At 40.9% G+C, this 14,310-nt stretch overlaps 1 protein-coding gene across 5 annotated transcripts in view; it reads left to right on the forward strand.

Moving 5' to 3' along the window:
• The window catches only part of ASPH (aspartate beta-hydroxylase), a 211,538-nt gene that overhangs the window by 112,680 nt on the left and 84,548 nt on the right, over positions 1-14,310 (forward strand). The gene's annotated exons all lie outside the window — the stretch shown is intronic.

Raw genomic sequence — 14,310 nt, forward strand, 5'->3', positions numbered from 1 at the left:
GTGATACTACAGTATTTCACATATGTTAGATATGTTATATATTATTGCATGCCTTTACTTTTACCTTCCACACTTTTATATTATTCTCAATTATATGGGTTTTTTTTGGGATAAAGGGTTGGGCCACACCCACAATGCTCAGATACTCCTGCTTTTTCCCTTGGGGATTGCTCCTGACAGTGCTCAGGAAACATAGACAGCCCTGGAGGTAAAACTGAAACTGGTGGAGTCAAGGCAAGTGTAACCCATGCTGCTTCTATAAATGTTACTTTTAGATATACTATAAGTTTTGCACTGAATTGTTAGCACCTTTTATTTAAACAATTACTTTAAAATAATTAAGTTTTATTTCACTTTTAAGTACTAAGAAAGCCTACTAACTAAAGTTACAATTCAATAATTTTTTGTATAGACTTACATTCCTAGCTAAAATTTTTCTCCCACTTGAAGTAAGCCATTTATTATAACTTGCTATATACGCTAATTAGTAATAAATTATTTCAGCCTGCGTAGATCAGAAAACAGCTTTTGTTTTTCCTCTCTTATTTTGAGAATTTTGCTGCTGATAGAATTCTTAGCTCACTTTTGTGTGTGTGTCAATAATTTAAAATTTTCACTTTATTATTTTTTTTATATAAGTCTACTATCACCCCAGCTTATTTTTTTCTGTCTTATATATGTTTCTGAATGTTTTTATTTCTTTCAAGGAATCATTGTTCTCCATTGTCTGATACCCAGTGTCTTGCAAAGTATTCCTGTATGATTTGAAAATTGTTTAAAAATTTGGTTTTGATGTTGAGGTATGTTTTCAACTTTAGTGTTTAAAGGTAGATTTTTTTTTCTAATTTATATTATGCCTTATGATAACTTTATTTTCCAGTATATTATTTTAGGCTTATGCCTGTTACTGATATATACTCACATTTATCTGTAGCAAACAGCCAGCTAAACGATATCTTTTCTAGTTGATAAAACATAAGCAATAGCTTGTTTGTCATTATTAATTCAGCTGTTGCACAGGATAACTCAACTCCCTGACATTCTCCAGCCACCCAGATCTTTACAGTTCGGTTGCTTGATGAAAGTTTGTTCATTTTATCATGTCAAATCACTCCTACAAATCAAGATTAATAAATTCTACATATTTTCATTTTCATTATGTAGAAATTCTAAAAGCACTCTGGGGATTTGCCTCATTGCAATCATCAAATCATACTTAATATTTCTTTGGAGGTTGGTGAAATTTCATATGATATATAAAAAAATATGCATCAGATACAACTTTTGTCTTTAAAGATAGGACAAAAACCAGCCAACAGCAGTGCCAACACATAGCAAATATACAGATCTTGTTGATAGCTGAGCAATCAAGTAAGAAATAAGATAGCATAAGGATATACCTAAATTATTAATTCAAACCATATATGCTAATCTATAGATACAGTGAAATGTTGCAGAGTATAATTGCTGATAACTGCATGTATTTAGTAATTGCTGATAACTGCACGTATTTGTCTCCCTGTTCTCTTTCATTCATAGTTTGAAGGTGATTGAGAATATTTAGAAGGTGCTTGAGAATATTTATTTTGTTTCAAATGTCCCTGTGAACCTTGCGAATTATTTTATTTGGCATTTCTGAGAATCCAGTATTATTTAATATTAAATCGGTATATGTTACTTCAGATACCTATAAGCATCATTTAAACAAAATTTGATCCTTTTCTAGAATGGTTATCTCTTCTTTAAAAAATGTAGCGTACATATATATATATACATATATACATGTATATATACACACACATAGGTGTACATATTTATGTGTGTATATATATAGTTATATCTTTCCTTGGTTCTATTAATCCATTATTAAAATTTTTCTGGGTTTTTTGAGATTTGAATGATCATCTTTATGAAAATAAACCATTGTATTGGGAAATACAGAAACTCAGAGCACTTTGTCTTTATAGATTTTCCCATATTGCAGTGCTATCAATTTGAGCTCTGTTTATTTCTGATGGTTTTCCTATTTTCCTTCCATTTGCCAACTTTGTTTCATTTTTTTGTTTTCTTTTGTTTGGGGTCTGTCCCTGGCTCTGTGCTAAGGTAGGTAGGAGGTGAGGGAGCTGTCTGGCTCTGTGCTAGAGGTTTTCCCTTGGTGATGCTGGTGACTCGGAGTGAGACTCAAACTCAGCCTTCTGCATCCCAAGCTTGTACTCCATTCTGTTGTGCTGTCAGTCTAGCCCTGCAAGTCTGTCAGTCTTTACTTCCTGCTGCTGAATATGTGTCAGACTGGAGCAGACCTCAGCTTCCTCTTTCTCATTTGTGTTAAGGGCTAAAGCAGCATCTCTTAATTGGGGGCCATGTCATCTCCTGTGGGCCCCCAGGATACTGCAAAGGGGCCATGGGTGAAAATCACATAAATGGGATGGAGAAATACAGCATATGTCTGTGGGTCAACTAGTAGAGCAAGGAGTCCACAGGAAGGAAAGTCAGAAGTGGGCTGGGGCTGGGAAGCTCTGGGCCAGAGAACCAGAAGACCAGGGAGGGTTGTTCAAGTTACATCTACACTTTGGGGACGGTGGCTCTTCTTGAGTGAAAGTAGCCATTGGTTAGCCTATGGGCAGCCTTGGCACTGACGGGGTTTCTGTTATGTATAGGAAACACATCACTTTTTTAGTGTCTCTGAAAATTCTAATTTAACATATGGAGTCACATCTGTTAAAGGATTATTACTCTAGAACAGAGTGATGTATAATTTATTAAAATAACACTATAGGGAGGCAGCCGACTACATTTAATAAACCAGAATACTTGCTGGCACCATTGAATGCTCCCTGCTGAATCCCGCATTAGTTTAATAGAGGGGACAGATGAAAACAATTGCCCTTTATATAATGTTTACTGTGTTTTATTAGTGTCTCTCAGCTGAAAAGCACGTTAACTGTTTGGCTTAAGCTTTGAATATTGAGCTGTTGCTCATACGTTGTTGACATTTAATCCTGAGGAGAACAAAAGTCCAAGAAAGCAAAGGGGCTTAATAGAACTCTCCAGGAGGGGTTTCCAAGGAGAGAGAGTGGAGGCATTAAGGCACTCACCTTGCACGTGACCAACCCTGGTTCGAATCCCCAGAGGTGCATGTGGTCTCTTGAGCACTGTCAGGGTCTCTAGTGACCTCATAGCTCCTGAGCATCACTGTTGTGGCCCAAACACCACCCGCACCTCGGGAAAAAACAAACTTCCCCACAACTGATGAAATCTACCACTCTCTCAGTAAAGTAGACCTGTGAGGAACAAGAGTTACGGGGATCAAACACTTTTTCTTTCTCAACAGCCAAAAAGTACATCCATGACTGCTGGTTAGGGCTCTCAGTAGCAAGTGACAGGATTCTCTCTGTGATTTATTCCAGCCACACTGTGAAGCCGAGTAACAATACCTTGTGCTATGCCCAGCTTAAATGAAAAAGGGATGAGTTCAGGGCTCCTGGCCCTGGTTTTTTGAGATGTGCTTTTCTCAGCTGGGGACTATGTGGCCCCGGGATACTCCTAAGGGTTCAGAGGTGAAAATCATATAAATGGGTTGGGAGGGGGCCTTGGTACAATATTTGGGGGCTGTCTGGGGGAACAGGAGGCCACAGGAAGGAAGGAAGTTCAAAGAGGGCGATGACTAGAAGAAAGATGAGACAGTGTTCTTAAAGAGCTCTTTCCCAAAGTGGGTGGTACCTCCTCCTCCTGGGGGTGCTGAATGGAGCCAGGAAGTTCACTGAAACCTCTTTTGCAGTTGGGGGGGGGGTTACTTGAGTTTCTTCACCTAAAGAAGGTCAATTTCTGGGAGAAGAGTGGGGCATGGAGTAATTTGTTTTTCTATAAAGAGAGCAGTAGACCAAATAAGTTTTGGAATCTGCAAAGTACACTAGTATATGTTGTACCAGCAGACAGAATTTCATCAAAAATTCTCATACTGTGTCCTGAAATAGTGAATGTTTTTGCTCTGTGTTTCCTTCCTTCCTTCCTTCCTCCCTCCCTCCTTCCCTCCCTCTCTTCCTCCCTCCATTCCTTCCTTCCTTCCTTCCTTCCTCCCTCCCTCCTTCCCTCCCTCCCTCCTTCCCTCCTCTCTTCCTCCCTCCATTCCTTCCTTCCTTCCTTCCTTCCTTCCTTCCTTCCTTCCTTCCTTCCTTCCTTCCTTCCTCCCTCCCTCCCTCCCTCCCTCCCTCTCTCTCTTTCTTTCTTTCTCTCTCTCTTTCTCTCTTTCTTTCTTTCTTTCTTTCTTTCTTTCTTTCTTTCTTTCTTTCTTTCTTTCTTTCTTTCTTTCTTTCTTTCTTTCTTTCTTTCTTTCTTTCTTTCTCTCTTTCTCTCTCTTTCTTTCTCTCTCTTTCTTTCTTTCTTTCTTTCTTTCTTTCTTTCTTTCTTTCTTTCTTTCTTTCTTTCTTTCTTTCTTTCTTTCTTTCTTTCTCTCTTTCTTTCTTTTCTTTCTTTCTCCTTTGGGTCACACCCAGCAATGCTCATGAGTTATTCCTGGCTCTGCACTCAGGAATTACTCCTGGTGGTGCTCAGGGAATCACATGGGATGCTGGTGATCGAACCCATGTTAGCTTTGTGCAAGGCAAAAGCCCTCCCACTGTACTATCACTACGGCTGTTGTTTCTTTTTTTTAACAGATGCCTTAATTAAGAGGTTTACCTGAATTCCAAGAAAATTCAGAGGTATTTTTTCTGATACTAAAAACCTGCCATTGAAAAATAAACAGCAAAATTAACTTCCAATTCTAATACAAATACTTACTGGAGTTTTCTCCCTTGCGATAACTGTTAATTAACGTGAATTATACTGCAACAGAGCATGACGATAACTATTTTAGCTTTAAGCTATACATTAGAAAGACAGTGTAATTTGCTTTAATATTTTATGTTGGCCTTTTCTGTCCTTTAATTTGATTTTTTTTAAACAAGATTCCACCTTTGGAATACCTGTTACAAAAATAAATACTTAATTATTTCCATGGTCCTGCTTAAAAACAAGTGTGGGTTTTGGTGAGCAAGAGAATTATACTGTACCCCCAGGCTCCTGTGTTTACTCAGGAACTATAAACTGAACACAAACATCATGTGACACAGTTACTGTTCTCCATATTCTCTGCTAGAAAATGATTCAATTGCAGAACAAAGCTGGTGTCAAAATAAACAGTCCTCCTGGGGTATGTCATACAGATTTCCCGTTGTAGTAAAGAACATAAATAAGTCAAGACAGACCAAGTGGACTGTACATACCGTAGGCCCAGGAAGGAAGTCACCCCAGAGCACCCAGCCCGGAGTATCTCTGAGCACTGCTGATTGTGGCCCTGTAAGTGGAAAGTGGGGTCTGGAGGTATAGTAAAGGGGCTAAGGCACTTGCCATATATATAGTCGACCTCAGTTCAACCTTCTGCACCACCAATGGACCACAGAACAGTGCCAGGAGTGATTCCTGAACACTGCCAAGGGTGACCCAAGCTCCTTCCCACAGAAAAATAAGTAAAGATAATGTATTACAGATGAAGTCATGGTTAACATTTACTGAACGTTTTCTTTTTTCTTCTTTATTCTCGGTAGATAGAGGTCAGATGTCCCATTTCATGGAAGCCAAATTAAGCTAAGAAGACTCACAGTTTGGCCCTCAGGCTCATGGCTCCTGGGATGTTCCTTTTCAGCCAAGACAAAATGACTGATGAATTGGCTACTTGATCCTTGGAGATAGGAGTTTAGTTACTTCCTGTATTGTGTACATGTGTAGGGTATTTACGCTGATAATGAGTTCTACCCTGTCATCACTCCCGAAGTGTTTAGGAACAACTGAGTTTCTTAACATTTGGCCACATGCCAGACAGATATGGAAAATGGTCAGAAACACTGTCAAGTCTGAACACTGTAGTGTTGGCACCTACTGTTACAGTTTGCACAGTCTGGGTGATTCACACTCATCTATAAAGTAAGAACTCTTTAAATGTCAGCTGTTATTATTATTAGCAAGTAAATTTGATAAAACATTAAACAGTGACTCAGGACAGTAAAGAAAAATGTGAAGTTTTTACAATCTTTTCAAATCAGCTACACTTTACAATTCAAGATCTTAAAATGCTATTCTGCCATTTGTGTTCCAAAATCTAAATATACTGGAAAAAAATAAATGAAATAAGAATATCATTGGCCAGAGAGATAGCCCAGGAGTTAAGGCACTTGCATATGACTTATCCCATTATTTTTAAAGGGCAGTGTTTATACTCAAATAATTTTCATGACACTTTAGTCAAATAATTTTCACTCCTACCTATAGTAGGAGTTGTCATTAAGAATTCAGGGCCGGAACAATAGTACAGTAGATAGGACATTTGCCTTGCACATGACTGATCCAGGTTCGATGCCCTGCATCCCATATGGTCCCCCGAGCACTGCTCTGTGATGAGTGCAGAGCCAGCAATAATCCCTGAGCATCACTGGGTATATATATATATATATGTATATATATATATATACACATACCCAGTGTATGTGTATATACATATATACGTGTGTGTATATATATATATATATATATATAGGAAAATTATTTCTTTGTAATGGGCAGGTCTGAATTTTAATGTATGCATAGGCATCGGGTACAGTTTGTTCACCATAAATAAGAACTAGATCTTTGTAACCCCAGAATTGTCTTGCACCCTTTGTAGTTGAACACTTACCCCATCCTCAGTTCTGAAACTCTTTGGCTGTTTTCTTTTACATGTTCCGTTTTCCAAAAATCTGTATAAAAGAAATGATTTACAGTGGCGGGAGGCAGTGGATGCTCTGGTAGATGGTGTGCTGTTGGAATGGCCTACCTCAAAACCCTCTCATTAACTATATTGTAAAGTGTGGGGGGTTCAAAAACAGATAATTCAGTAAATAGTTCAAATTTGGCCTTTTTTTTGTTTTTCAAAGACAATTACCTATATTAGAAACCAGGTTCACAAAGCAGCGTTTACAGCACAGTAGTTCATAAAAGGAATCGCTCAGTGTCCACCGATGTAGAGGTGTAGGGGGTAGGGGCTCACCACCACCACGACTCTGCATCACATACCCACAGCTATTTGTGCCACTTGGTAGGACACAGCCCAGACACCCACAGGAAGGCCCACAGCAACAGAGCACCCTCCAAAGTAAAGGGATGTGTTCTCTTCCATTTGAAATTGTGATGGCTTTGAGATTTATCCATGGTGTTGCTCGTATTGGTATTACTGCTGAGTGATATCTCATTATATGGCTGTTCCATAAAGGGTCCGTGTACCAGCTGATGGATGTCTTGGTTTTTCTAGTTGTTAGCTGGTCAGAACAGTGCTGCCATGAGTATGCACAGGCATCTTACATTTCTCCTTTGTAACACCCGGGAGCAGGATTCTAGCATGCACTGTACAGAATTATGTTTGTGTTTTATATGTACGGAGGATCTACTGGTATATTTGAAGCAGTGGGGAAATGTGGGCAAATTTCAGAAAGGTTCTCAGGGTAGGTAAGAGTGGGGACAGACGAAATGGAAACTCGTTAGGAAAATGGTTGATTTTCTAGCCGTCTTGTGACTAGCATTGCTATTTCCATCACTGTCTTCACTGGAAATAGTCTCTGGTTTTGAATAATCCAAAGATCCCTTTTCTTTGATGGTTATTGATGGTTATCTTTACCCATGTATCATAATATGAATATGAAAACTCTTCTTCTATGAACTGCATGGAAATGAAAAGGAATCAGTAGTAATTTTTATATAATAGAGATCTCCATCATTAATAGTTTATTATGCCTTTATTCTTTAGCATCCTCTCACCCATGTCATGACCAGGAGTAAAAATTTTGAAATATAGCCAGTCTCTTTATTATTTTCCTAGACTTTTGAAAGAATAAGATACTGTGATACGTGTAACTGAAACTACAAAGATTGGTATAAAATATACCAATCCTAAACTAAATCCCAGCTCTTGTGAGGTGAGGTTACTGCACACACCAAGATCATGAATGTGAACACCATAGTAACCACATTACCTTAATTATAATACATTTTAAATTAAATTTTAATTTACTTTTTTTATAAAGTTGTTCATGATGACTTACTACTTTCAACATTCCAGCACCAATCCCATGCCATTATACCTTCCCACCACCATTATTTCCAGTTTTCCCAACCACCACCCAAGACTGCCCCAATAGCCGGCCCTAAGTAATTTATTTTATATTTTTTGTTATGAATACCTTGCTAAAATGATCAAAAAAAGATTTCCTTAGAAAAAAGTGTGTGAACATTGTTGTATTTCACCCTGTAGCCTTTAAGCCCTTGTGTAAGAGATTGCTAACATGTTGTTACAGGTTAAGCTTTGTGTATTAATATTTTCTTAACTGAGATGGGTTGCCTTCTACTTTATATCCCATCCAATGTGGCGTGCCGTTCCTGGTGAATCAGTAGTGTACAGTTTGAGATGTTGCTCAGGAATTCTAAAATTTTAAATGGAGTGATACAGACGGAATTAAATTTTTAACTCACTGGTGACTTTGGCGTCTAGAGATCTGCAGCTTACTGATCTGGTTCAAGGTTTATTTATGGATCTCTTGATCTTGGCCAGTTAATGAGCTTATGTGGCGCCAGACACAGTTCATGGGCATGACTGTCAGACTCCCGGGAGAACAGGAGTGTTGGGGAGAGGTTGCCCATCCCCAACTCTGGGAGAGCCTAGAGGTTTCAGTCACAAGACCTGCATACCTGAGTTCTTCAGCATATTCATTCCTGGACGAGGCTTATCTCACGTCTGTGGAGTCCAGCTGTGAGCATGGCAGTGATTGGGTTATGGAGGTTTTCGACTGCCGGGGCTCTGTTTGGGCAGGTGGTGGATTTACCACCCACCTCTGGGGTGCCCGGGACATGAGACTCCACCTGGTGTGGGGTCTGGAGGCATCTCTGCAGCTTGTTGATCTCTTTTGAGATTTATTTCAAATTAAACACATGTTTTAAAAGATGCAGTCAAACTAGTGGAAAGCAAGAAATGAGTCAATTCAGAAGCATCAAGTGTTAAGTATTCAAATTTGCAGTTAAGTAAATGGAATTTGAGCATGCAAATAGAAAGCAATTTCCCCCTTTTGTTAAAAAGAAAATCCCAATTTAATAAAATTGTAGATTGATTTTAGAACATTTTCAGGTCCACTCTGAAAGATCTTTAATATGTTTGAGTCAACTGTAAATAAGAATCACAGTATATAAAAAAAAAGAATCACAGTATTTCTAAGTTTAAAGAGGCCATCAGACCAACAGCCCAAGTCAGATCTTTGTATATGAAATAACAGAGACTTAAAGCTGCTGAAAGAGTTTGTCTTGTTCACTCACTAACTGTACCGAGAACTCTTTGTTGTTTAGGCAGTTGATCATGTGCCGATCCTGAAGCAAAAGGAATAACTTTGTTTTGTTTTGTTTTTATAATTAGAAAATTGCCTTAGGCATTTTATACATTTGGAAATAACAAGAATGTGGAGATGTAGCTCAAATAAGCCTCATGTCTGAGGCTCAGAGTTCAATCCTATTTTTTAAAAAAATGTTAAATACTCACTTTAAGATGAAATTTGGATTTCAAAGAGAACAGTAGTTAGAAATAAATAAGAAGAAACATAAAAAGATGGGACAGAGTAATTTCTTGAGGACAGATGCCATGAAGGTTTTAATAGTTTATTTTTTTGTGATGATATTGAAATATTTTGACAATATGGTATGTGTAGTCTGTCTCCTTAAGAAGTAGGTCATTGTTGATTACTTTAGATCTCCTAAATAGTTTTTCGCCCCTCACAAATTACTCTTGTGTTCATTTAAATTGTGTCACATGAGTAATAGCTTGGGGAAAGCTAGGAAACACTCTTCTCGGCTGTATGCTCGTGTGGTCCTGCTGGCACTCAGCTGACAGATGCATCTACACAGAAGAGTTAAGGGCTGAGAGATAGAAGTCAGTGCTCAGATGACAAGACCTGAAGTCCCACTTGCTGTCCGCTTGCATCTCGGTCAAGTGTCAGTCCATTTTCCATATCCTTTTCATGTACCTACTATATAATGACATGTGCACTGTGTTTTCCGTTCTCTGCCTTAGACACTTTTATTTTTCAGCCATAGAAGACCTTAGGGCTTGGGGGTGGGGGTGGGAAACTAGAGTAAGGTGGAGCAGACAAGTAAAGGAGCAGAGTTGGTTTTTTTTTGAATAAACAAGGTTTGAATGAGAGCTGAGTTGAAGGGTGGAATGATAAACAGGAATGATTGTTTTCCTACTATTGAACGCAACATTAGACACACCGCTCCACTCCGGGAGGCTTGGGACTGCCTAGTGCTTTCATGGAGGACTTTGTCCCAGTAGGATTTGTAATCAGCTGAGCAGGTGTGTTGGGAGGAAAAGAAGGAAGGGCCTGAGCTCTACGAGCTTGTCTTTCCCCCCTACCTCGTAGTGGGGAACATTATACACAACCTGGGGGAGAGCAGGAGGGACAGGACACCAAAGGTGCTTTTAGGAAAGGTTTCTACTTCTGAAGACCAGATGGGTGAGAGCTTAGCATCCTCTTCCTCCCCTGCGCATGAGAAGAGGATATGCCATGTGCTTCCGGAACTTCAGTGTTCCAGTAAGGATATCAGTAAGGGTAAATTCCCAGTGTCTGGGAAGCTGAGAAGAAAAAAAAAATTATCTGTGTCCATCTATTCTACATACACATAGCATCACGCATGGAGGTCAGCAGAGAATGGATGTTACAATATAGTATTACATACAGCCTATGAAAAACACCATGCATTTCTTCTTTGCCATGTTTTACTTACCCTCGCTAGCCAGGTTTCAGATTTGCATCCCTAGATCAATGTGGTGTCTTGCTCTGAAACAGTAAACGCAAGAAAAGGGTATGAGAAATAGCAAATTCCATTTCTGATCTTCCAAGCTTGAAGCTTCTATGTCAGTAGGCTCTTAGATTTCTTTTTATAATTGTATCATTGTATCACTGTATCACTGTCATCAAATTGCTCATCAATTTGCTCCGCTGGGCACCAGTAATATCTCCATTGTGAGACTTGTTACTGTTTTTGACATATCAAATATGCCACCGGTAGCTTGCCAGGCTCTGCCGTGTACTCTCAGTTGCTTGCCGGGCTCTCCAAGAGGGGCGGAGGAATTGAACCCAGGCCGGCCGCGTGTAAGGCAAATGCCCTACCCACTGTGCTATTGTTCCAGCCCTTCTTTTCATACACAAGAGAAAAGTAGTAAATTTATAGCTCAGTTTGGAAATTAAAAGCCCTTTCAGAAGGTCGAAGACAACCCTGAAGAGTACAGAACATCTCAGAGATAAGCAGAGGGCTGGAAGTACAGGGACATGGAAAGGAGATGGAGAAAAACATATGGAGGAAAACTGGGGAAATAAGCAACACAGAAGTCAAGGAAAAGATAGCTTCAAGAAAGAAAAAGGTAGACCAGAGAGAGAAAGAGAGAGAGACAGAGAGAGAGAGAGAGAGAGAGACAGAGAGAGAGACAGAGAGTATAGCAGGTAAAGCGCTTGCCTTGCATGCACCTGACCTGGGTTCAGTCAGTGGCATCCCATTTGGTCCACTAAGCATTGCCAGGAGAGATCCTTGAGCACAGTCAGGAGTGCACCATTGGTTGTGGTCCCAAAATGATAAAAAGAAAAATGTCAACTGTTTTAGGTAAAGCAGAGAGGGCCATGGGCATTATGCTCTCTCAGGTGTAGGATTCTTCCTTGGTGCTTCCCACTTAGTTGCCCTAGTAATATCAGCCTAATCCTCACAAGCACTACTCCTTATTATAACTACAGAAGTCAATCCAGAAAGTTTCTAACCACCTTGACTTAGGTCACAGAGCTGGGATTCGGATGCCTTTTACCCTCCGAGTACTCCTTCCAGAATACTTGCTTTGAGCCATCGGGTGAAGGAGGAAGCCCAGGCTCTTTGGGATGAGATGACACTGGCCATGAGGGGTGGGGGAGAGAGATGGCAAACTCTGAGGCTGAGGTTTGCCTATTCTGGCTGGCTTTCATGCTGTAAGATAGCAAAGACATTAGCCCCAGTGGGAACTCAAAAAAGAGTCAGAGTGGGGGGAGAGGGGCTGGAGAGATAGTACAGCGGGTAGGGCGTTTGCCTTGCATGCGGCTGACCCGGGTTCAATTCCCAGCATCCCATATGGTCCCCTGAGCACCGCCAGGAGTAATTCCTGAGTGCAGAGCCAGGAAGAACCCCTGTGCAATGCCAGTTGTGACCCAAAAATCAAAAACAAAACAAAACAAAAAAACAGTGGGGGGAGAAGATGTAGAAGGAGTGAAGTTCTGTGTATGGAGGCGATAGCCATTGGAATAAGAACCCACTTCCTCTATCAGAGAGTAGTTAGTGCAGAGGTGGTTGGTTTTGCAGATCTAACGTCAAAACATACAAGAAGTTCTCTTCTGATTGTTCTGATTTCTCTCTGCTCCTCCCACTCTTCCATCTGTCCCACCAATCTGTCCCCTCTGTCTGGTACATCCTACTGACCCTCCAGAACTTTGCTTTTGTCACTTTCCCAGTGCTCAGATGGAACTACTTGCCCTGGGCGTCCAGGACACATTCAGCATCCAGCCGCCTCAGCAGCATCGCGGCCGTGCACCGGCGGGGCCTCTTCCCTTACCTGCTGGCCCGTGGCTTCATGCTGAGGGAGCACGAGTAACACTCAGTGTGAATCTAAAGCTTGATGCCACTCTGTAGATGCTTACAGTTTGCAAAGAGAATATTTGTACAGGTAATTAGAGTGACAGTCGAATGGGAGAAGACCTAAGCCGAGACTGAGTACTTCTTTGAGTGGTATAAGGAGCTCTGGTTTTGAGCTAGTTGTTAAAGGGTGACACAATAAGCAGTGTGTTGTTTTATTTGGCACCGTTTGTTTGGGGATTGGACAGTCTATTTGCCCGAAGTATGGAATATAGCTGGAGTACAGGACCATGGCACCGGGCAAAGGTCTTATGTGCTAGACTGAGAAATTGTTCTGTTTGACTCTCTTGAGGGTAATTATCCCGTTTTATCTTTAGAATCAAATTAGATAAATTAAGAAGCTGTTGAAGCAGTCTTTTAAACATAAAAACTTAAAACATAAAAAACTTAAGTTTAACATTGTCCCTATATGTTCCCAACCACCCTGCAGATACATGAAACCATATATACGAATTGGATTGGATTCCATATGTGCGATATATAAATATCTATATGTATAGGCATCACTGTATCACTGTCATCCCGCTGTTCATTGATTTGCTCGAGTGGGCACCAGTAACGTCTACATTGTGAGACTTGTTACTGTTTTTGGCATATCAAATATGCCACAGGGAGCTTGCCAGCCTCTGCCATGCGGGCGGGATACTCTCAGTAGCTTGCTGGGCTCTCCGAGAGGGACAGAGAAATCGAACCCAGGTCGGCCGCGTGCAAAGCAAACACCCTACCCACTGTGCTATCACTCCTACGGCATAATGAAAATTAATGTATAACCTAGTCACCATAATATGTTAACACTAATAACTAAAATGAAAGTATCACAGTATCAGTCACAGTCATCCCGTTGTTTGTCAATTTACTCGAGTGGGCACCAGTAACGTCTCTGTTACACTCAGCCCTGATATTTTAGCAGCCCTTCCTTACTCATCTTTCCCAATGATTGGAGACTCTTTCAGGGTCAGGGGAATAAGACTTATTGTTACTGTTTTTGGCATATCGAATAAGCCCCAGGTCGCTTGCCAGGCTCTGATGTGTGGGTGGGATACTCTTGGTAGCTTTCCGGGCTTTCCAAGAGGTATGTGTATATATCTGTTACTGTATTTGGGATATGGATACGCCACAGGGAGCTTGCCAGGCTCTCCCAAGTGGGCAGTAGACTCTCAGTAGCTTGTCAGGTTCTCCAAGAGGGAGAACTAGGCTATTAGATGTTGTGCTGCCATATTGCGGCCACGGGCTTCCAGGAGCTTGGTTTTATAGCCTTTCGATGTTGGCCATTGATGGGATTATACGGCACCAGGGGCAATTTCTGGGTGTGACTGCCTAGTTACTGGAAAATGAAGGATCTGGGTGGAAGAGTCCCAGTCCCGACCCGAGTAGCCTTGAAGATCTGAGTCCCGGTCCCGCACACCTGGGTCCCTCCCCTGGCTCCTCCATGCATGAGGCTCATCTGAACGTGTGGAGAGTGGCTCTGAGCATGGCCGTGGATGGGTTCTGGAGGTCGTCAACTGTCGAGGCTCTGCTCAGGGTGTGGGGGAAAGGGAAAAGCAACCCCTCCTCTCT

The sequence above is a fragment of the Sorex araneus genome, chromosome 2, assembly GCF_027595985.1.
Source record: "Sorex araneus isolate mSorAra2 chromosome 2, mSorAra2.pri, whole genome shotgun sequence".
NCBI classification, from domain to species: Eukaryota; Metazoa; Chordata; class Mammalia; order Eulipotyphla; family Soricidae; genus Sorex; species Sorex araneus.